The 22,108-nt window shown below is 43.6% G+C and overlaps 1 protein-coding gene across 4 annotated transcripts in view; it reads right to left on the bottom strand.

The window, feature by feature from the left end:
- The window catches only part of DLGAP1 (DLG associated protein 1), a 780,880-nt gene extending 761,986 nt beyond the window's left edge, over positions 1 to 18,894 (bottom strand). For all 4 annotated transcript variants that reach the window (XM_068237216.1, XM_068237213.1, XM_068237215.1 and 1 more), the window contains exon 1: positions 18,672 to 18,894. The gene's annotated coding sequence lies outside the window, so the exon portion shown is untranslated. The remainder of the gene's footprint in view (positions 1 to 18,671) is intronic.
- Between the last annotated feature and the right edge of the window lie 3,214 nt (positions 18,895 to 22,108).

Genomic DNA, 22,108 nt, shown 5'->3' with positions numbered 1-22,108 from the left:
TCCCTTAAACTTTTTTAAGGCTTGAAAGACATCCGAGGTGAAAATAAACTGATGAGAAAAACAATTGCATCTATCCTCAGTTTCCTAAAAGTGACTTTTAGATATCCCACAGTTTTATTTTATATTTAAATATAGTTTTACATTTTTTTACTGTTTCATTGTTTCTGCTAAATAACACCTTCATTGAAGTATGCCAGAGCTCAAATAATTGAATTATTGACCCTTATCTCTTTCCTTCTCTCGGAAGCCATTTATTGACAGGAAAGTGTTATATGGCTGTAATTACTTATCAGTGAGGGTTATGCAATAGTCTGACCCAGTCTAACCGGTCCCGACCCATGCAGAAACTGTTACTTGCATACCTGATTAAACTTTTTTCAGGCAGAGAAAGAAAAAAAAGGAACACAGCCTAGGTATTTGTGTGCTTGGTACTGTACATACACATGTCTATCTCATCATGTCTACTTGATTGTCCTTTAATGTGCTTCCACAATAGAGAAGTTAATAGTGTGTCAGAATCTTCAAATTTTTAGATCTATACCACTGGCTCCTACAGTCTCCTACTTGCTACTGTCTGGTTTGTTTACATCATGTGGTTTAATAAATGCCTAGGTTCTCAACATGTGGTACACGTACCCCAGGGGGTACTTCTGATGGTTCCAGGGGGTACTCGGGCTTGATCTACTTAACCTAGAAAAACAAATTTGAAGTTTTAGAAAATTATAAATCTTAAACACCAAATTAGTGTTTTTTAATTAAATGCAATAGTAAATGCTTTAAAATTGCATAGAACCAATTACATACTACTATTAAATATTTGTTTGCCAAGGTATATGTATGCGATAATGTTTACTATGCTAGGGGGTACTTGGCGAGTACAGGATTTTAAAAGGGGTAAATACCAATAAAATGTTGAGAAACACTAATAAAGGACCCAGAAATTGTTTGCATCAAAGTAGGATTTACAAGCTCTCAGTTTTCTCAACTAAAGTATATACCATTACCTATTTTACAAGGAGTAACAATGGTTGAATGTACAACACTTTTCTTTATAACAGAGCAGGCAAGTAGGGGATTTCAAAACATGGATATTTTATGTAGTGCAACCAGTGACCGGAGTCACATGAAGTGGGGAGGGAGGCACAACAGTTGCCTAATTGGGTCCCACTTAAGGCCAGGGGAGGAGTCACAAGGAGTGACATGGATACTGATAGGTGCAGGAGTGGTAACAAGGTCTAAGATATGTATGTCCCCCATAGAGCCCTGAATCTGATGAAAGGGATGTGCATTTGCCAGTCAACATTCAGTGAAAGTAAGTATGCCTAAGGGACAGTGTACTTTAATTACTTAACTGAATCATTACACAAAGCAAGGTAGACACTAAGCTCCTGCTCCTAAAACCATAATGCCTTGGTGTCAATGGCCTCATTATCTTCTTTAGAAAAGTGTGTTACATTCAGAAAGTAAAAGCTGAAAACGAGATAAGGAAGCTGTTGGAATCCGGACACTGGTATTTCTGGACACTGGTATTTCTACAACGCTCATGCAAGAGGTGATATACATGAGCTGTATTTCTACAACGCTCATGCAAGAGGTGATGTACATGAGCTGTATTTCCACAATGCTCGTGCAAGAGGTGATATACATGAGCTGTATTTCTACAATGCTCATGCAAGAGGTGATATGCATGAGCTGTATTTCTACAATGCTCATGCAAGAGGTGATATACATGAGCTGTATTTCCACAATGCTCATGCAAGAGGTGATATACATGAGCTGTATTTCCACAATGCTCATGCAAGAGGTGATATACATGAGCTGTATTTCTACAATACTCATGCAAGAGGTGATATCCATGAGCTGTATTTCTACAATGCTCATGCAAGAGGTGATATACATGAGCTGTATTTCCACAATGCTCATGCAAGAGGTGATATACATGAGCTGTATTTCTACAATGCTCATGCAAGAGGTGATATACATAAGCTGTATTTCCACAAAACTCATGCAAGAGGTGATATACATGAGTAGAGATGGCCCAAACGGTTTGCATGTGAACTTATTCGCGCAAACTTCGGTGGATCGCGATCGAACACGAACTTTATGGGGGTTCGACCCGCCCCCTATATTACATCATTAGGGTAAAGTTTGACCCTCTACATCCCAGTCAGCAGGCACAGTGTAGCCAATGAGGCTACACTTCCTCCTGGAGCCCCCCCCCCTTATAAAACGCAGGTAGCGTCAGTCATTTCACTCAGAAGGGAGAGAACTTTGCTGCTGCTGAAATAGGGAAATCTTAGTTAGGCTCTTGTGTTAGGCTTGTTAGCTTGCTCCTTCTTGCTGATCTCATTGCTAAAAAGCACTCCTCATCCTCAACATCTCTTTTGAGAGCTAATGTTGTTCTTGTGAGCTATTTTTTTTTGTGTGTGTCCCACAGACACTTGTGTTGCATATACAGCCTTGGTAATTCCTACTGTGCCACTGCCAGGCCCAGCACATTCAGTGACTACCTGTGTGTGTGACAGGCAGCTGCACATTTGTGATACCAATCACTGCATACCCACCTGTTCAATGCACCTACCTACTTACGTGACCGCACGCAGTGTCACTGCACCTGTTCACAGTGTGTGTGTGTGTGTGTGTGTGTGTGTGTGTGTGTGTGTGTGTGTGTGTGTGTGTGTGTGTGTGTGTGTGTGTGTGTGTGTGTGTGTGTGTGTGTGTGTGTGTGTGTGTGTGTGTGTGTCAGGTGCACATTTGTAATACCAATCACTGCATACCCACCTGTTGTTCAGTGCACCTACCTACCTACATGACCGCACACAGTGTCACTGCACCTGTTCACAGTACCTGTGTGTGAGACAGCTGCACATTTGTAATACCAGTCATTGCATAATTGTTCACAGTACCAGTGTGACCGCACGCTGTGCAATATACCAGTTCATGCATACCTGTTAACTGCACCTGTGTGACCGCTGCACATTGTATTGTAATACCAGTCACTGCATACCTTTCACTGCACCTGTGTGACTGCACATTGTATTAATCAAGTCAGTGCATACCTTTCACTTCATCCCCTCGATATTGACAAAACAGGTAGAGGCAGACCCAAAGACAGGCCACCCCGGCAGGTCTGTTCGAGGTCGTGCTGACGTGATTTTGTGCTGCCCTGAACCAAAGTACAGTGCTCAGAAGAAGGCACGTCCCATCAACTCCCAAGATTGTCAGGATGTGGTTGACTATTTAACACAGAACACTTCATCTTCCGCAGCCACCAGCGCTACTACAAGCACGACATCTGCTGCATTTGACACTTCACAGGAGTTATTTGGTGGGGAATTAACTGATTCACAGACATTATTGTTACAACCAGATGAAGGCGCTAAGCAAGTTGCACCACCTCATATGTCTGAGTTAGGCGACACTATGGACGTAACGTGTAAGGAGGAGGATGATGAAGTACCTGCTGTTGGTGCAGTTTATGAGGTGTCCATGAGGGAAATCTTTGAGTGGAAGAAGCAAATGTCTGCCAGTCACCCCCTTGTCCGGCGTCTGACAGCTGGCTTGGCGGAACTGTTAGCTCGCCAGCTGTTACCATACCAGCTGGTGGACTCTGAGGCCTTCCGAAAATTTGTGGCCATCTGGACACCACAGTGTAGGATACCAGGCCGCAATTATTTCTCAAAAAAAGGCGATACTCAAACTGTACCATGAAGTTGAAAGGCAAGTGGTATCTCTGGCACACAGCGTTGGGTCAAGGGTCCATCTGACCACGGATGCCTGGTCTGCAAAGCACGGTCAGGGCAGGTACATTACTTACACAGCCCATTGGGTCAACCTGGTGACCGCTGGCAAGCAGGGAGTACATGGCTGTGCAGCGGACTTAGTAACACCTCCCGGGCTTGCAGGCAGGCCTGCTGCCACCTCCTCTCCTCCTGCTGCATCCTCTTCACTGCCGTCATCCTCCTCCTCCTCCTCGGCTGAGTGGCAGTTCAACTCTACTGGTGCTGCGATCTCCTCTCCAGCTACACAGCACCAGCTCCCCAGGGCCTATGTTGCATGCCAAGTACGACGGTGTCACGCCATCTTAGACATGTCTTGCCTCAAAGGGGAGAGTCACACTGGACCAGCTCTCCTGGCTGCTCTTAACAAACAGGTGGATCAGTGGCTGACCCCGCACCAACTGGAGATCGGCAACGTGGTGTGTGACAATGGCAGCAATCTCATTTCGGCTTTGAATTTGAGAAAGTTGACACATGTACCCTGCATGGCACATGTGCTCAGTCTCATAATTCAGAGATTTGTGTCTAAGTACCCAAGCTTACAGGACGTCCTGAAGCAGGCCAGGAAGTTGTGTGGGCATTTCAGGCGGTCTTACACGACCATGGCATGAATGGCCGATATTCAGCGGAGAAACAACTTGCCGGTGAGATGCTTGCTTTGCGATAGCCCGACTCGCTGGAATTCGACCCTCCTGATGTTCGACTGCCTGCTACAACAGGAGAAAGCCGTCACCCAGTATCTCTACAACTACAGTAGAAGGACACACTCTGGGGAGATGGGGATGTTCTGGCCGAAGAACTGGACACTCATACAAAATGCCTGCAGGCTCATGCAGCCGTTTGGGGAGGTGACAAACATGGTGAGTCGTAGTGAAGGCGCCATCAGCGACTTGATCCCGTATGCTTTCCTTCTGGAGTGTGCCGTGCGTAGAGTGGTGGATCAAGCTGTGGAGGAGCGTGAACAGGAACAGTTACAGAAGGAAGAGTTGTGGGATCAATTCTCATCAGAACCAGATGTTTCTTCAACACCTTCGGCAGTACAGAGGGGGGGGAGGAAGAAGAGTCGTGTGGGGAAGAGGAGTCAGATGATGATGAGGAAGGTGGTTTTTTTGGAGGATGAGGAGGAGGCAGCAGAAGTGAGCCGCAGCAGGTGTCGCAGGGGGTTGTGCTGCTCAATGCTCCCGTGGTATTGTTCGTGGCTGGGGGGAGGAGGAGAACTTACCTGACGTCACTGAGGAAGAGGAGATGGATAGAAGGTCTGGATCCAAATTTGTGCAGATGGCATCTTTCATGCTGTCCAGCCTGTTGAGGGACCCCCATATAAAAAAACCTCAAAGGGAATGAGCTGTACTGGGTGGCCACGCTACTAGACCCTCGGTATAGGCACAAAGTGACGGATATGTTACCAACTCACCTGAAGGCAGAAAGGATGCTGCACATGGAGAACAAGCTGGCAACTATGCTTTACAGTGTTTTTAAGGGTGATGTCATAGCACAATGGAATAAAGGTACCACTGCCAGTAATCCTTCTCCCATGTCCACGCAGGCAAGGACAGGGCGCTCTAGCGATGTCATGGTGATGTCAGACATGCGGACATTCTTTAGTCCAATGCCTTGCCCCCCTTCCGGATCCACCCTCCACCAACGCCTCGACCGGCAGGTAGCCGACTACCTGGCCTTAAGTGTGGATGTAGACACTGAGCAGCGATGAACCCTTGGACTACTGGGTGCGCAGGCTTGACCTGTGGCCAGAGCTGTCACATTTTGCCATCCAACTTCTGTCTTGCCCTGCCTCAAGCGTCCTGTCAGAAAGGACCTTCAGCACAGCTGGAGGCATTGTCACTGGGAAGAGAAGTCGCCTAAGTCGCAAAAGTGTTCAGTACCTGACCTTTATCAAAATGAATGAGGCATGCATCCCCCGGAGGGCTGCTGCCTGCCCGAAGACTAAGTCAGTTTCAACACACAGCATCTCTGCCTGCAGGCCGCTTGACTGCCTTCTCCGCCACCACCAACAGGGTCTAGGACTCCAGGCAGATTCCTGAATTTTTAAGGCCGCTGCTAGCAGTGGCCGCTATAATAATTTTTCTGGTGCGTGTACATGCCTGCCTAATTTTTCTTTGCAACAACAAAACGGCATGTACATGTGTCAATTCCCCTTTGTGATCGTTACCTTGCCGCAGTGAAGGGGCTTGCGTATCACAAAGAAGCAATGACCGCCGGCTATATAAGTGTCTTGGGGGGGGGAGGGCATATCCAAGATAATAATGTTGTTGCTTCATTGAGGATGGACCAAATTCGATCAGCTGGACAGTCACTGTTCTGTCGTTTAGCTACCTTAGCCCGGCGACCATATGGGCTTGAAAACTGCCATGGCCTGCACTCTGGCCATGGTGCGCACCAGTCCAGCACGGCCGTCACTACACAAACAGCTGTGTGCGGTGCATTACACAGTGAGTTTGGTCTGTCAGTGTGAAGCAGTACTTTAATTACACTCCCTGATGTATACACATGCAAGCTGTTTTAAAGCACTTTAGGCCTCCAATTTAGCATGCAATGCGATTTCTGCCCTTAAAATGCTGCTTTGCGTCAAATCCAGATTTTTCCCCGGGAACTCTGGCATGTATCCCACTCCGCCATGCCCCCCTCCAGGTGTTAGACCCCATGAAACATCTTTTCCATCACTTTTCTGGCCAGCATAAATGTTTCTAGTTTTTAAGGTTCGCATCCCCATTGAAGTCTATTGCGGTTCACAAAAGTTCGCACGAACCAAACTTTTGCGGAAGTTTGCGCACTGAAAATCAGAGATTCAAGCCATCTCTATACATGAGCTGTATTTTCTCAATGCTCATGCAAGAGGTGATATATATGAGCTGTATTTTTACAATACTTATGCAAGAGGTGATATACATGAGATGTATTTCCATGAGCTGTATTTCTACAATACTCATGCAAGAGGTGATATACATAAGCTGTATTTCCACAATGCTCATGCAAGAGGTGATATACATAAGCTGTATTTCCACAATGCTCATGCAAGGGGTTATATATATGAGCTGTATTTCCACAATGCTCATGCAAGAGTGATATCCATGAGCTGTATTTTCACAATGATCATGCAAGAGTGATATCCATGAGCTGTATTTCTACAATACTCATGCAAGAGGTGATATCCATGAGCTGTATTTCTACAATACTCATGCAAGAGCCGATATACATGAGCTGTATTTCTAAAATACTCATGCAAGAGGTGATATCCATGAGCTATATTTCCACAATGCTCATGCAAGAGGCACAAATAAAGTAATCATCTGCTGGAGGTGAGCTGCGGATCATTCAATGTCATTTGAGTCTTACTATGTGTTTGTGCACTCTATAGATCACCACTGACATTGCCTGGTTAGTTTTATGCTACTCTGGGGGGTGATCTGCCTCCATCTTTACCAATGTTTATGCATATAATACCAAGTCTTTGATAATGTTCTTCCACGACATCAATATTTTCCCATTTCTTTATTTGATGCAAAATAATGCATATTATATACAAACAGCCTACTGGCATTTACTGCACAAAAGCTAATCTACTATGTAAAGACACGTTTCTCTTATATTTCGAATATACAGGAAGAACCTTGTTAACAAGTTAGATCGGGACTGTAGGTTAGTTCTTAACCTGAATCTGGCCATAAGTCAAAACACTGTGCCATCTCTGTCCACTGTGCCTCCAGTGTCCTCTGTCACCTTTGTTCCCCCGTTCCTTCACTGTCACCCATGTGCCTCAGTGACCTGCAGCAAAATATCAATTTACTGGTTTAAAAATTATTTTTTTCTTAGAATTTTTTTTTTTAAATTGAATTTCTCAAAAACTACAAGGTCATTTTGAAAACCGACCCTTTTTCACTTGTTCCCTCAGAATCAATTTTTTTTCAGGCCGTTCATAAGTCAGGACTATCTTTGTTGTGCTTAGTACTTTAAATTAGAAATGCAGTGAGGAGTAAATTCTATACAAACTGAACAATGACTAGCTCATTTTTCTTTTGTTACTGCTCATTCCTCTTTGCCAAGCAGCAAAAATGAGGGATAGCCTATGGGTTCCCTTCTGTAGTAGGAATTTATACAATGTTGAGAATACATTCTCTGGGTCAAACTTGGCCAGCTCTAGTTCTTTTACGCATTGCTTGCTACAGTACCATTCCCTCAAAAACTAACAGTCACAGGAACTTCTCCTTCCCATAGGATGTTCTCCTTCAGAACCCTAGCCCACAAATCTGGAAAAGGCCCAGCCTCCCACACCTGCTTCCCATGTGCCCTACTTGGATGTCTGAAACTCTGAACTCTGTCCCCCTCCTCCGAAAACTCTGCTAATCATGTACGTCTAAAATGTTTCTATTCTTTATGCCTAAAATGCACTACTGTCAATGCCACGTGTACCAGAAATAATTGTAGGTGTGACTTCTGTCGTTCTCAGTGAATAAAGTTGATTCTGAAATGCTGAGAAGTTGGTATATATGGGGTCTTAAAGAGCAGACAGCATTATCAGCTACTATATCCTGTAGCATAAAGATCCTGTGCCTACCACAGAAAGCTGGGTCTGGAACTATGAGAAACTGGTGAAGGGATGGGTTGTGCCAAAGAGGTGTAAACTGAAAAATTTGGCCCAGTTTTAGCAACATTCTCTGTGGAACTCCCCTCTCCCCTCTAAAGGGTAAACTGGCCAATGGCTGTGTAGGGCCCACAATAGCTGACTCAATTCATATTGATTGGTCAAAGATTGACTGAGCAAGCCACCATGGTAGTGTGACTAAGCCAGCCGCCCAGTAGTAATTTCAATCAGCTTCTTCTGTCTCAGGGAAACGTTCAGCTCTGTCCCTCTTGAATGGTTTCTCAGATAGTCATGTGACATCAGAGCAGCAGCCAGCAGCAGTAAGTATTTTGCCTAGCTGTCCGAGTACTTTAAACTTGTCATGTTTATGGGGGCTTTTAATAAAGAAAGCCAAACACATACTAAACATGAAACTTTTCTGTATAAGATAAATGTCATAAATTCAAAAGAGCAGCAAATAAACTCCCTGTTATTTTGTACTTGGCATTTAGCTTAAATTCATTTAATTAGCCTTCAGTGCTCATTTTATTCACTTAAATTCATTTAATAAGCCTTCAGTGTTAATGAACATTTATAAATATGCTCATTTGTGCTGTATAACAGTCATTTATTTTTTTTCACTGAAATCCACAAACATGAAGCCCAAGTAATCCAAATATAAGTGTACTGATTGTATATATAATAAAAATCTGTACAATATAGGTATACATGGCTAAAGATGTCTTACACCATAGCAAAAAGAAGGCTATTTTGAAAGGATTTTTTTTTTTTAGAACATTTGTTTTCTTTTGTAGAAAAATGCTTGGAATGATCAGGATCCGTTCACATCTAAAACCGCAAAACTTTGGTTTTGCGGGAGTGATTTTCCCGCGAAAATCACTCCCGCAAAGCACTGGATTGGAGCTACTGCGGAGGACAAGGGGAGCTTCATTAAGATCCAGAGGATTTCCTTTCTCTCTAGGTATGTACTCTCCCAGGGCTATTTTTTTTTTACTATGGATTCTCTTTCAGGTGGAAAAACTATACTCTGCAGGTTTTCTTCCAGAGGGTTATAAGGACCCTTTTAGACCACTACATAAAATCCTGGCGCTTTGGATCTCCAAAACTCCACTGAATAGTGTGTGTGTGCGTGTGTGTGTGCGTGTGCGTGTGCGTGTGCGTGTGCGTGTGCGTGTGCGTGTGCGTGTGCGTGTGCGTGTGCGTGTGCGTGTGCGTGTGCGTGTGCGTGTGTGTGTGTGTGTGTGTGTGTTTTATTTTTTTTTTGTGTGTGTGTATTTTATTTTTGTGTGTGTATGCAGTTATGTTATCTAGTTAAACTACTTTCCCAAAGACTAACATTTGGGAGGCAATTTCATTATTTTATGCAGTCAGACAGCCCTACACATTGCAATAAAAAAATAAAGGACGAAACATTCAATATACAGTACACTGACGTGAACAGAGGGATTGTGGTTAAAATGTTCATTTTTCAAGCAATGATTGAATTGAACATGATTGGAATACATAAAAAAATAAATGATCATTCAGCTTGACAAGTGTGGGCAAAATTAGAGGAAGGACATGAACCATCATCCATTGCATGACTTCTTTTTTAGGCAATTGAATCATAAAATCTAGCACCGGTTTGTCGATATGCTCCCGCAATAAGCATGTGGACCAATATGTATGCACTAGTCATTTAGGCCCATTTCAAAAACAGCCGCGAGAATGACCTCCAGCGTGCACAGCCACCCGCGCAGGTCTCTCCACATGTAGCTGCACACTTTACGCCTAATAAGGACGCAGCCGCCCATGGAGGCAGATTCATGGACATTTATTGAGTAGGATGTATTTAGGTACATTCACCATAAAAATAGCTTGGCTTAGTAAAAAGGCTATCTGCCATCTAAAAATAGTGCTTGAACATAGGTAGATAAAAACATGTATCACTACGTCTAACTTCTTAGATTATGGTTTGCAGTATCATTGTGATTGCCTTGGTAACTAAATGTATCTTACCAGAAAAAAATGGCAGCTTCTATCAGAGAACTCTCTAGCTTTATGGCAGATTTGAAAAATACCAAATAGGATATCCCTCTTCCTGATCAAACAGTCACTCTGAAGATTATAAAACTATTTTTTTGTTTCTTGAATGAAAGGTAGTAAAATGTGGGATTCTTGACTACATATATAACGGATGCCCTATAAATGCATGAAATAAGTTACTGCATATACTCAACTATAAGTCTAACTCACTAAATAAAAGTATAGGTGTCAACTTATAAACGAGTCACGACCAACACTGAGTAATGTGTGTACTATTAGTGACATTTCCATTATAGCAGCAATTTACCCAGTAGTAAGTGACTCTTTCTTGATAAAGGAAATGCCAAGAAAACATAGGTCTGAAAGTCTTGGTCACAACAATTAACAAGGAATAGGACAGGGGAAAAATACTGGGTTGCAGAATAATTGCTGCACTTGGGGGCCTGGAGGAGTCATTGGCTGCACTTAAGGGTCGGGAGGCGGGGGGGGTTAATGGATGCAATACAGTTAACTCCTCCTGGTCCCCAAGTCCCCACTAACTTTGCTAGGTAGACTTATATGTGATTCAATAAAAATTCCAGCTGAAGAGGGTCAAATATTGATAGTGTACTTATACACGAAGTTGATATATATTCAAGGATACATGGTATGTCTCATTCCTTTAAATGATAAAGTATTTTGTGGTAATGTAATACCATGCGCTCTGTAGCATTCTGGATATGAAATGCTTGCCCTGATTACCCAAGTCTGACGAGCTGTGAGTAGCCTTTGTAATCCAGTAAAACTGAACTAAATCCTAGACCTTTTACAAAGCATTTTCACTTTATTTGTTGCAGGTGTTGCTTTTAGAAACTCACTGTGATCTCATATGATGCAGGTAAGAGTTGAAAGTTTTTTCCATTTAATAGACAATTTTAAAATGAAACTGATCCAGGTTTACTGAATCTCACAGCTGCTCTAATATTCTTCAGTTTTCAATAACCTTTTAGGGCAACTTTTAGACTCGAGCCACACTATGCTAGATGCACAACTATGCTTCTGCCAGGGCTTCCATAGGCATAGAGGAGCTAATCCACTGTGGTGGCAGCTGCAGACTCTTGTGGTGGCAGAGATCCAGAAGAAGGTAACAGAAGGAGGCAGAGGTGTCAGAAGGGGAGAGAAGAAAGCGTAGTAACATTAATAGTGTATCCTGTGAGGATACGCTGTTGCTATCTCAGAGTCCTTCACCTCATTCAGACTACAAACTGCCAAACCTGGTCCACTGCCACTACAGGGAACAGGTGCCACAATACTGATGGGAGCCCTGGCAAACGTGTAACCAACCGCTGGGGCTCCCCAATGGATTGATACAGACTAATAGAAATCCTCCGCCTCCAAGGAAAATTTTCAGTGGTCCACAGTGGTGGACCAAAAATAATGCTCTTTGGGAAGGAAGGGTTCCCATTGGTCTGTTTCAAACTGATGGGGAGCCCCAGTGGTTTATGCTTCTGCCAGAGCTCCCATAGGTATAGCGGAGATCGTCCCAAGCGGCGGTAGCTGCAGACTCAAGTGGTGGTAGAGATCCAGAAGAAAGTAACAGAAGGCGGCAGAAGGTAAAGAAGAAAATGCAGGAAAATATACATCAAACAGCCTAGTAAGAACTTGGGATGTCCATTCCAATAGGCTTTCATTGTTTCCGTGTGCAACTGCAGTGTATGCCATCTCTGGAAAAATCATGCAGTTTGAAATTATGATTACAGGAATGGATCCGTTGAAAATGCACAAGCGTGAACAGCTCTTATACTTAGCAATACGTTTTATTGACATGTCAGTTTATGACTTTAGTGTATCGTGCAAAAAGTGTTTGTTTTCACAGCAAATATGAACTGAGTCTCACACTGCTGAAGAATGCAATATACACAGAATTACCTAGACTTTTCTGGGGTGAGTGAACTATCTGCACATATCAGCATTTGGGAATCTCCTTCAGTCATTACAACTGAAGAAGTTTCTCTAGGAGTGATAAATTGCCTTCTAGAATGGAAGAATGTGATATTTCCAGAAGGATAAGGCTGTTGGCACTCAATGCTTAAATGCTTTATCAGGGTTGCGGTTCCTTTAACATTGGTAAGGTATCCATGTTCATTGTAAATCAGTGCAGTCTTACAGTAGACATCAGATCCTCAGCAAAGGATATAAAGTCATACCTTTACAGTATTTGTCGATATGAGTCTGCATACAGATATACAATGTATGCAACAAATGTTACAGCTTGGCAGTCGCAGGAATTTTTGACCAATGAGGCACCCACTGTATCTGAATGCCACCCATCTCTGAAGGAGTGGTCTTTTATCCAGTGCCTGGGATTGTAAGGTTTACAGTACATTTACAGAAATGAATTACAAAAAGGTGTTCTTTTGAAGATACCTTAATTTTTTTTAACCTTTATATTCGACACTGACTTTACAACTATACTGTTGCACAGTGCCCTTCAAGCCACTTGGCAATGATAATTAGCATGATATGCTCTGTGTTGCTTCATTGGGCTTGATTCACAAAGCAGTGCTAGGTGTTCGCTTGCCTGTGAAAAGCCCTGTATCATGCCTACAGTTAGTTTAGGCGTGATAAATAGCACTCACACGCAAAGTCCCGCGCACAAAACAGCTTGGTGCGCGTGAAACGACACGAAAAAAACGGTCACCCGTTGTGCCTATAAGGTCGCATGGGGTGTGACCTTAAGGTCGCATGACCTTATAGGCGCATCGGGTGCGCCGTTTTCGTCGCACTGCGATGCAACGTTTCGCACGCACCGCGCTGTACGCGCGCAAAGTTTTGCGTGCGGGACTTTGCGCGCGATGTGATTTAAAAAAAAAGGTGCTAACCTACTTAGCACCCTGGTTAACACGCCCAAAGTCTTTAGGCGTGCTAAGTAGGTTAGCACCGCTTTGTGAATCGAGGCCATTGTCTGCTATGTAGCCCAGAAGCCCAGTTTATCCTGTTTTTGTGTGTTCTCTCTGTGACTGGCAGATTCTCCTGCCAGTCAAGATGTTTCTGTCAATTACTGCTTGTTTCAGATGTTGCATAGGCATGTTCATGGCTCCACATATGCTGTCTATCCATCTTAGCCTCTGCTGTCTTTTCCCCTCAGTTTTTCTAAGAATCAAGGATTTCTCCAAGGAATCTGTCCACATTATGTGTCAAAAGTATTTAAAGAAAACCTTAACTGAACTCAAGCTACCGTGGCCATCCTGCGCAGTCACAGTATGCATACTACATACATGCATACGCATAGCATGCGTTCTGCACTGGCGCAGGATGGCCACAGCTGCTAGAATGCAATAGAGTACACAGGATGTCTGCAGGGGGCTGGGGGAAGCCCCAGGTAAGTGAAATGTTTTTTCTTAGCTCATTTAAGGTTCCCTTTGAACTTTAATAGTGGTATTAACCGCCCTTCTAATGAACACTCTGGCCTTACTTCTTTAAAGTGACCCTCCGGGCTAAAAATCTACTCAGCACCACTGAAAAGGCTTGGTGTGTCTTAAACAGTTTCACAGCATCAGAACTTTGTTTTTCTTAGCCAAGCCTCATTTTTAGCTGCACAGAAGAAAACTACATTCCCCCCCCCCCCCCCCCCCCGATGCTGTGAAAAGCATGATGGGATTTCTGATGATGTTGTTCTCCTCCTGCTTTTTTGGTGCAAATTATTATTTTTTTTTGAATTTGAGATTTGAAGCCTAGCGTGCACAGCTGGGAGTGGTGATCAAGACAGGACAGTTGGAACTGTGCCTCATGCTCCCTGTCACCTCCTTTCAACCAACCCATGAAAAAGATGGCTCCATGAAATCACAAACATTTGCCTGTTCTTTGAAAACAGGGTGGGTAAGAGATTATATTATCTATTTTAATTAACATAACTAATGTAACTTAATGACAGTATGTTTGTTTAGGCTGAAGTTCCCCTTTAAGTATTCACTGATTTGACCTTCTGGTAGTCCAGGGAACTCTAAGTAGCTTTCTCCACACCCACAATTCAAAAACATTTTTTCTTCATGACCTTGTTTATAGTCCAGCTTTCACAGCCATATGTTACTACTGGGAAGACTATATACTATGACTGGCAGACTCTGGTGCTTACATTATGTGGCATGATTTGTAGTTTTGCCTCAGTTATACTTTGATATCAAGTGAAAAATTAACTGTAACCTCTTTTCTGCCTAATCCTAGCATTTCCCCTTCCTATATAGACAACACTAACTTGTAACTTAAAGTGTATCTGAAACAGGGGGATATCAAAAATCTATACATACCTGGGACTTCCTCCAGCCCCCTCTGGCCAGATCACTCCCACACCACCGTCTTCTGCTGCCTGCAGCCTCTGAAACTGGCCCCCGTAAGTCATCCAGTTGAGGCCAGTCAGCGCAGGCAGTCGGACTGTGTGCACTCCCCCATTGCGGTCTGATGGCTGGGAGCATTCTGCACTTGCACAGTACTACTGGAAAGGCACAGAACACTCCCGACCATGGGAGCGCAACGGGGGGAGTGCGCACAGCCAGTGCGTTTGCACAGTATGCCCCAGACCAGAGGACTTTTCCGGGCAATTTGCAGAGGCTGCGAGCAGTGGAGGGCGCCGGCATGGGAGCAAGCTGGCTGGAAGAAGCCCCAGGTATGTATACATTTTTTATATCCTTTCTCAGGTTTCCTTTAAGCCTAATATTAGCTAGCCCTAACTTTAAAACACCCATGCAAATATCACCCCTTCCTACATTCTAAAACAAAAATGAGGGCCATCTATCAATATAAAATATGTAAGGGAATGACCCTTCACTTGCTACACTCATGTTTACAGAAAATGCAAAACAAATAAAAGGAACACACGTTTTCATTCATTTACAGATGGCAGTATTTGTCATGGTTACAAAAAAAACACAAAACAAAAGAACTACCCAAAAGGCAAAGCACACACAACTGATTTTCCCTGCCATTTTGCTTTATATTACAAACAGAAAAATGAGCAATGGGATTACTTAGGTTAGGAAAAAATACATGGACTATGGTGGCATAAGCACCATAATTGAATGGCATTTTCATATTCAAACCTATTTCTAAGTTCAAACTGGGACAGTGTATGGGGGAAAACAAAACAGGGACAATTGCTACAAAAGAGGAATACTACAAAAAAAAGCACCTAATACTGGTGGCTAGATTAACCCTGTGAGCCTAAAACCACCAACCATCCATGAAGTTATAGTTATCATAATAATCCTTAAACAGTTAAAGAACAAAGTATGAAAAGCAATTACTCATAGCGACCAAACAGCAATCATCTTGCATGGGCCTTGTACACTAAAGTAAGGAAGCCAATCTAATCTGTGCTGGCTGACATTTGTCTTGTTAGGGAGCATGCCTTTTTTAATAAGAAAGAACACATAATGCACTGTATCCCAGAGCAACACGATTTCAGGGTTCATCAACTTCAATCAAGCAGAAATGTCAGGTCAGTCCAGTGCATAATGAGTTCTGATGCAACACTATGGGAAATTGCTTGGTCGTTAATGATAGAAAGAATACTGTGATTGTGTACATTACAGTAATACCCGGTTTAATACATAAACCTGCAATAGAAATTACTGATTGATTTTTTTAAAGTGACATTTACCTCAGATTAGTGCCAGCTATCTGTTGTCAGCTTCACACTTCCATTTGCAGTGGCTCAGTCTTCCTTGAGGTCTCCACTGCCCCATGCAGTTTAGAGATGGTATAAGCCCAAAGTAAACTTTATGTAGGTGCTGAAGCGTCACCAGCTTCAGTCATGTCCTCTGATGCAGTACAGACACTAGATGCCTGAGTGATGTATTGGGTTATGCTCTCAGTTACAGTTCCACATGCAGTGAACAGCCTGTTCCTTGCAGCCATAAGATGGTGGGAGAGATTAATTAAGTGGTGTGATGTAGAGCTATTGCCAAATTGCCATACCAATAAATCTAAGCTACAGTTGGGCATCTCCTATCCTCCACTAATGAAACTACAGTATATGGTCATATAATGCAACTGAGCATCCCCATTATTTATGATGTCTCTTAAATGTAAAATCATTACCAATGTAATTTACAGAAATCTGTATCCATATTAAAGCCAAATTGTCAAAAAAAGCGAGAGGCCCAAAGGGATCTGCATTTCTCAGAACTCACATTACAGCTGCCAATGCATCCTCTTGCCCTACAGCAATACAATCTTTTGGGTCAACACGTGAGAAGCTGACATCCCACGACTGCCACAGGGCATACCCACAAACGCAGCGATGTCTGCCTACAGCGTGGGACCCGGGATCACAGGTTAGCTCAGGATAGCACTATGGAGCATGTCCACAATTATCTGTTCCCCCTGCAGACACATTTAAAAGCTTCATTAGAGAACCCATATATTAAACACAGCTCTCGATTACTACGCAGTCCTTTAGGGCTCTTTCACAGTGCGACGTTAAAGTCGCACGTTACAACAACATGCAATGCACAATAACTTACTGCAATGAAAAATCAATGGGCTGTTCACAGTGCAGACGTTGCGTTGGTGTCTAACGCTGCACGTTAAATGAAAATGCTGCATGCTATGCGTTATACACTTTTTAGCTGCGTTAGACTGATTTGCACATGCTCAGTATTTTTTTTTTAACGCATGCGCCGTTTTTGTTCTATCACTGTGCGACGAAAACGGCGCACCAAACACAGGGCTAACTAACGTCCAAGTTAAAGTCTTTCAATGCATTGCATTAGGGGCACGTTATGTGACCTTAATGTCGCATCAAACACAACGTCTTACTGTGTAAGAGGCCTAAGGGCAGACTTAAGTGACAAAAAAGAGGAGGTAATCTTACCTGGGGCTTCTTGCAGCCCCTGGAGTGATCCTGTTCACACACCATCCTTCATCCTGAGTCCCTCCGGCCAGCAGCAGCAACCCCCACGCGCCTCCTCACCGCGCTACCAATGCTGAGAGTGTACTGCACATGTGCAGTATGCGAACATTGCTACTGCATATGCACAGAACACTCCGTGCAGCGCGATCAGGGTGCATGTGGCTTCAGGCCACACATGCTCAGTAGCCGTTGACTGGCGGTGACAGGCCAGCTTTGTGGGAGTCACCGTTTCTGGCCAGAGGGAGCAGGACATTGTGGGCACAGGATGACTCCAGGGGGCTGCAAGAAGCCCCAGGTAAGTTAAACTCATTTTTTTGTCACTTACCTTAAAGGTATCCATTAACAGTACAATTTTTTCTTTTAATGCAATTTTTACGATCAAATTGTAACAAAAACTGTGCAGTGTGTCAGAAAACGATGTCAAAATTCTATGGTCTATTGGAACAGAAAATTTTATTGATGGGAATGTTGGATTTTACAATCAAATCAGTAGAGAGACAATGCCCTAATCGACCTATTTATTGAAACAATCGATAATTACCTCCCAATTGCTTTCAATTGTAAAAATAGTGTCAGGAGATTGCATCAGGTAAAAAATTGTACTGTTAATGGACACCTTTATAATCCTCACTTTATATACAAGCTATGCTGCAACACTGTATCCAATGTGGCATCACACTGCAGAAAAGAGGTGAAGAGACTCTGCTGGCTGGCTTGGCTTGGCCACAGTTTGGACATCTATTGCCATTTGACTATAGTTTGAGGAACTGATCCCCTGTGCTATAAGGGAGAAGTATAAGTGCAGGAACTGCTCTTTCAGAGTAAAATCCCCTATCACTGAGTTACTTCTGTGTAACAGCACAGCCTAAGCTGGTTATGAGAGACTTCAACAAGCATGGGCTTATTCACTGTAAACCCAAAGAGCAGTGACAACAATGTGCTGACTACAGTAATCAACAGCATCAGATGTTAACTGACCACAGGAAACTGAAATGTGAATCACTGATGAGTTAGTGCGCCTTGCTCTTCATGCAAGGCATCTGGTCGTTTGCCACGTAGCCTGGTGAAGAGAGAGCAAGCATTGAGAAACAATGCTCATTAATGAATGGGGGTATTTCTGCATCAGTAAAGCTAACACAGCAGCCCCCCCAGTCAATGACAATCAGAATAAATTGCACATGATGTGAGCTCAGAACAGCAATGAGATAATCTGGAGCGGGAGTTTGCATTGCCATGCATTAAATCCCCGTGTGTGTGTGAGCCAGCACTGGACAGCGACAGGTGCTGAAATCTCTGCCTGCATTACAACATGAGCACTGACGGCAAGCCATGCATTTCCCATCACAGCAAAGACAATTCACAATCAGAACAGTCCTACCTTTTTGCCAGAACGTGTCAGTCAGTGGAGAACGAAGCAAAAATGATGACTGTCTGTGCAAAGAAGCAAACGATTGGCTAATCCTGCATAGAATGGCTTGAAAGGACTGTAAGCCAAGCTGAGAGGTTGTGCAGATACAAGCTTGCTCCAGGAGATCAGAGTGGCTGCTGGTTTTGTGATTGCAGCATACTAGATAATGCGTAAAATAAGTGCGTATTGTACACTATGCTTGTATGTGATGAGGAAGATGGCAAGAAGTGTGTCCAATAGTCCAGTCAGTGAATGGTAATGTTGGAGGAGGAGCACGCAGCTGCAGCTCCCTGGGAGAAGGCGACGCTAATGTGTGTCTTTTATTTTTCCCCTTTCCTTCACATCACCACTAGAAGCATCAGCCAGTTCCCATGCAATTGAGCCTGCAAATCAGAGCCTCATTGGGTGCTGCAGCTTTGTAAAAGCTGACATTACACTGGCTAACCCTGCAGTTCTTTTATCAGAGAGCAACTTAATTCACTCATGCAATAATGCATACTGCACACAATATAGCACTCATTAAAGTAATTGCAAACAGGTCTTCCTCTTTCTGTGCATAGTAAAAGTTATTAACCCTTTGCACACATGCTCAGACTCTCACTATATTAGTTCAAGCACAACATGCCTGCTTGTTGCTACATGAATATTAGAGGGCCAGTGTTAGGACACATGAATCCAGAGGAGCCTCTTCATGATATATGTGACTGCATGGGATGATGGGATCATGCATGTTTTTTAAAAAACAAATTCCTTTGACTTTTTATTAACTCTTAGGACAGCAGCTGTGTCTTGAACTGACTGTGTTTGAGTAAATGGTGTGCAGTGTATGATTATGCAAAGGGTTAAAGAGACAGTCCAGTGACATAGTAGAATGTAGTATGTTATTTATCCAGATTTCAGCATCAGAAACACTTCCTATATCTATATATTGCTGTATATTTATCCGTAACCCCCTCTGCCAGTGATTTTTAGCCTAGGCTGTTTAGATAATGCGGAGTTCTTCTCCCAGAGCATTCTGGGAAACCAGGTATTATTTCTGCTACTTTGCAATGCAGTTAACAAGCATTCCGCAGTGATGCTCCTGCCATCGGTAAAGATGTCACCACCCGAGATACTTTTCAGAATGTGAATCATGGTGAGGAAAGACTTTACAATAGGCAAACAAAAAATTTATATAGAAGTTGTAAAAAAAAAAGGATAACTGAAGTGAGAAGAATATGGAGGCCACCACATTTATTTCCTGTTAACCTCCTGGGCGGTAAGCCCGTGCTGAGCATGGGCTATGCAGCTGCAGGGCACCGCTCAGGCCCTGGTTGGCCGATTTGCAAACATTTTTTTTGTTAGGCTAGCTGCATGATTTAAAAAAGAATAAAAAAATAGTGCTGCGCTGCCCCCTGGCAGTTTTAATTGACCGCCATTGAGGTTAAACAATACTTGTTGCCTGGCAGCCCTGCTGATCTCTTTGGCTGCAGTAGTTCCTGAATAACACGAGAAACAAGCATGCAGCTAATCTGATTGGATCTTACAATAATGTCAGAAACACCTGATCTGCTGCATGCTTGTTTAGGGTCAGCAGGATAGCCAGGCAACTGGTATAAAAGGAAATAAATAAGGCAGCCTCCATATCCCGCTCACTTCAGGTGTCCTTTAAAGAGTACCACGTTTGTAAAAGGGAAAACATTTGACAGAAACCTCTGAACATTATGAAAGAATTGGCGGGTGCCAGAGTTAGTATGTAGCTCACCCGTTTGCCCATAAATTATACAGTAAAGCCCCCGTTATCCAGACCCAGTTAACCAGAAGTCTCAAGCAACCAGAAAAAATTCTGGCCTTGCAAGATGCATAAATCTACTTTTACACTTCTTTAATCAGTAATAAAACTCTGTTGCATTACGTTAAGTCTGTCCTTTGTCCTAATTTGTTTTTAATTATGGTATTTTAACATTAATAAAGACTTTATGGTAAGTATATAGCATGGAGTATAGTACTGTTTTTTTTAGCTAGGCATGTTTTTAACACTGAGTCTCAAGCAACCAGAAACTACACTTATCCAGCATCAGCTGATCCTCGTGGTGCCGGATAATGGGGGTTTTACATTGAAACTCTACCCTCCCTCGGCAAAACTGCTGTGGCATTTTTTGCCTGAAGTTTGTGAAGCAATGTGGCCAGTGGCATAGCAATAGGGGTTGCAGAGGTCTCAACCGCACCGGGGCCCTTGGGCCAGAGGTGCCCTCCCTCAACTTCAGTATTAGCTTTTTATTGGTCCTGTGCTTGTTATGATTGTAATAAATGCTTTGAATGATAATCAGTTCCCCATCCCCTTCTTGCACCTGACACTGTTCTTGGCAGGTTTTGGTGCACCGTATCCATTATGTATAGAGTGCTTGAGGGGGCCAAATGTAAAACTCACATCGGGGCTCATAGCTCCTGAGCTACGCCACTGAATGTCACCATTCCCACCTGAGTCAGCGTGGCTTCATAGGAAGGGCTGCACATCACGGATGAATCACGAGTAACCACGGTGGTTACTCGTGATTCAAATTAGCTTTAATTGCAGCTGAGCGGCTAGAGGCGGTTAATTACCCATAATGTCACCCTTTGCCCTGCGTTTCACGAGCTTGCAAGCGTCTATTGGATATGTTGCAAGCCTTGCTTGACTGTGCATGTGCAGGGTTGTGGCCCTTGCCCCCAAGCATGGATGCAGGCACCTGTGGTTACAATAAATAGGATTCTCAGCTACCAACAGTTTTGAACTGTCCAGGATCATAGATTAAAAATGGCCATGGGCAAATTTGGGCGGCTTAATTTAATTTTCTTTTTTGTTTTACTAATTTGAGCTCCAAAAATGAGTCGCTGAGCGCCACTATAGCCGTCATACGGCCTATGGCTACGCCCAAGCTATCAGCACAACGGTGCACCAAAATGAGCTAATCCAGCCCTGGAGGCTGTATCCAAAACATAAAAAGTGCAACACAGTATTATGTGGGCTAACGTCTATGAAATACAGATGCAAACTCCATTGTCAGACAGTGACGAAAGGTGGCCATACACTAATCGATATGGCCAACAGATAGACCCCTTTTCCGACCAGTATGTGAGCAGAGAGGGATGTGTATCTGCCCAAATCCCTCCACACACTACACACACATTTTCATTTGCCGGGTCTCCTGCGCAGCCCCCCCCCCAACCCCCAACCCTTCTGGCTGTTCACACCCTTGCCATCCTCACGGGCCGCCTGGATCTTCCGCTAGTCAGCCCGGTAAGTTCCCTAGCTGTGGCCAGTCAGCGCATGCACAGTCCGTCTGCCCACTCGCACCCCTCATGCACCTGTTGTCTGGAGTGTCCTGCGCAGATCCAGAATGCTCCCAGCAACAGGAGTGCAAAGAGGGTGTGCACGGCCGGGCTGC

Source organism: Hyperolius riggenbachi, chromosome 5 (genome assembly GCF_040937935.1).
Source record: "Hyperolius riggenbachi isolate aHypRig1 chromosome 5, aHypRig1.pri, whole genome shotgun sequence".
Classification (NCBI taxonomy): domain Eukaryota; kingdom Metazoa; phylum Chordata; class Amphibia; order Anura; family Hyperoliidae; genus Hyperolius; species Hyperolius riggenbachi.
The sequence above is the reverse complement of the archived record's forward strand: the minus strand, read 5'-3'. Positions and strand labels throughout refer to the sequence as shown.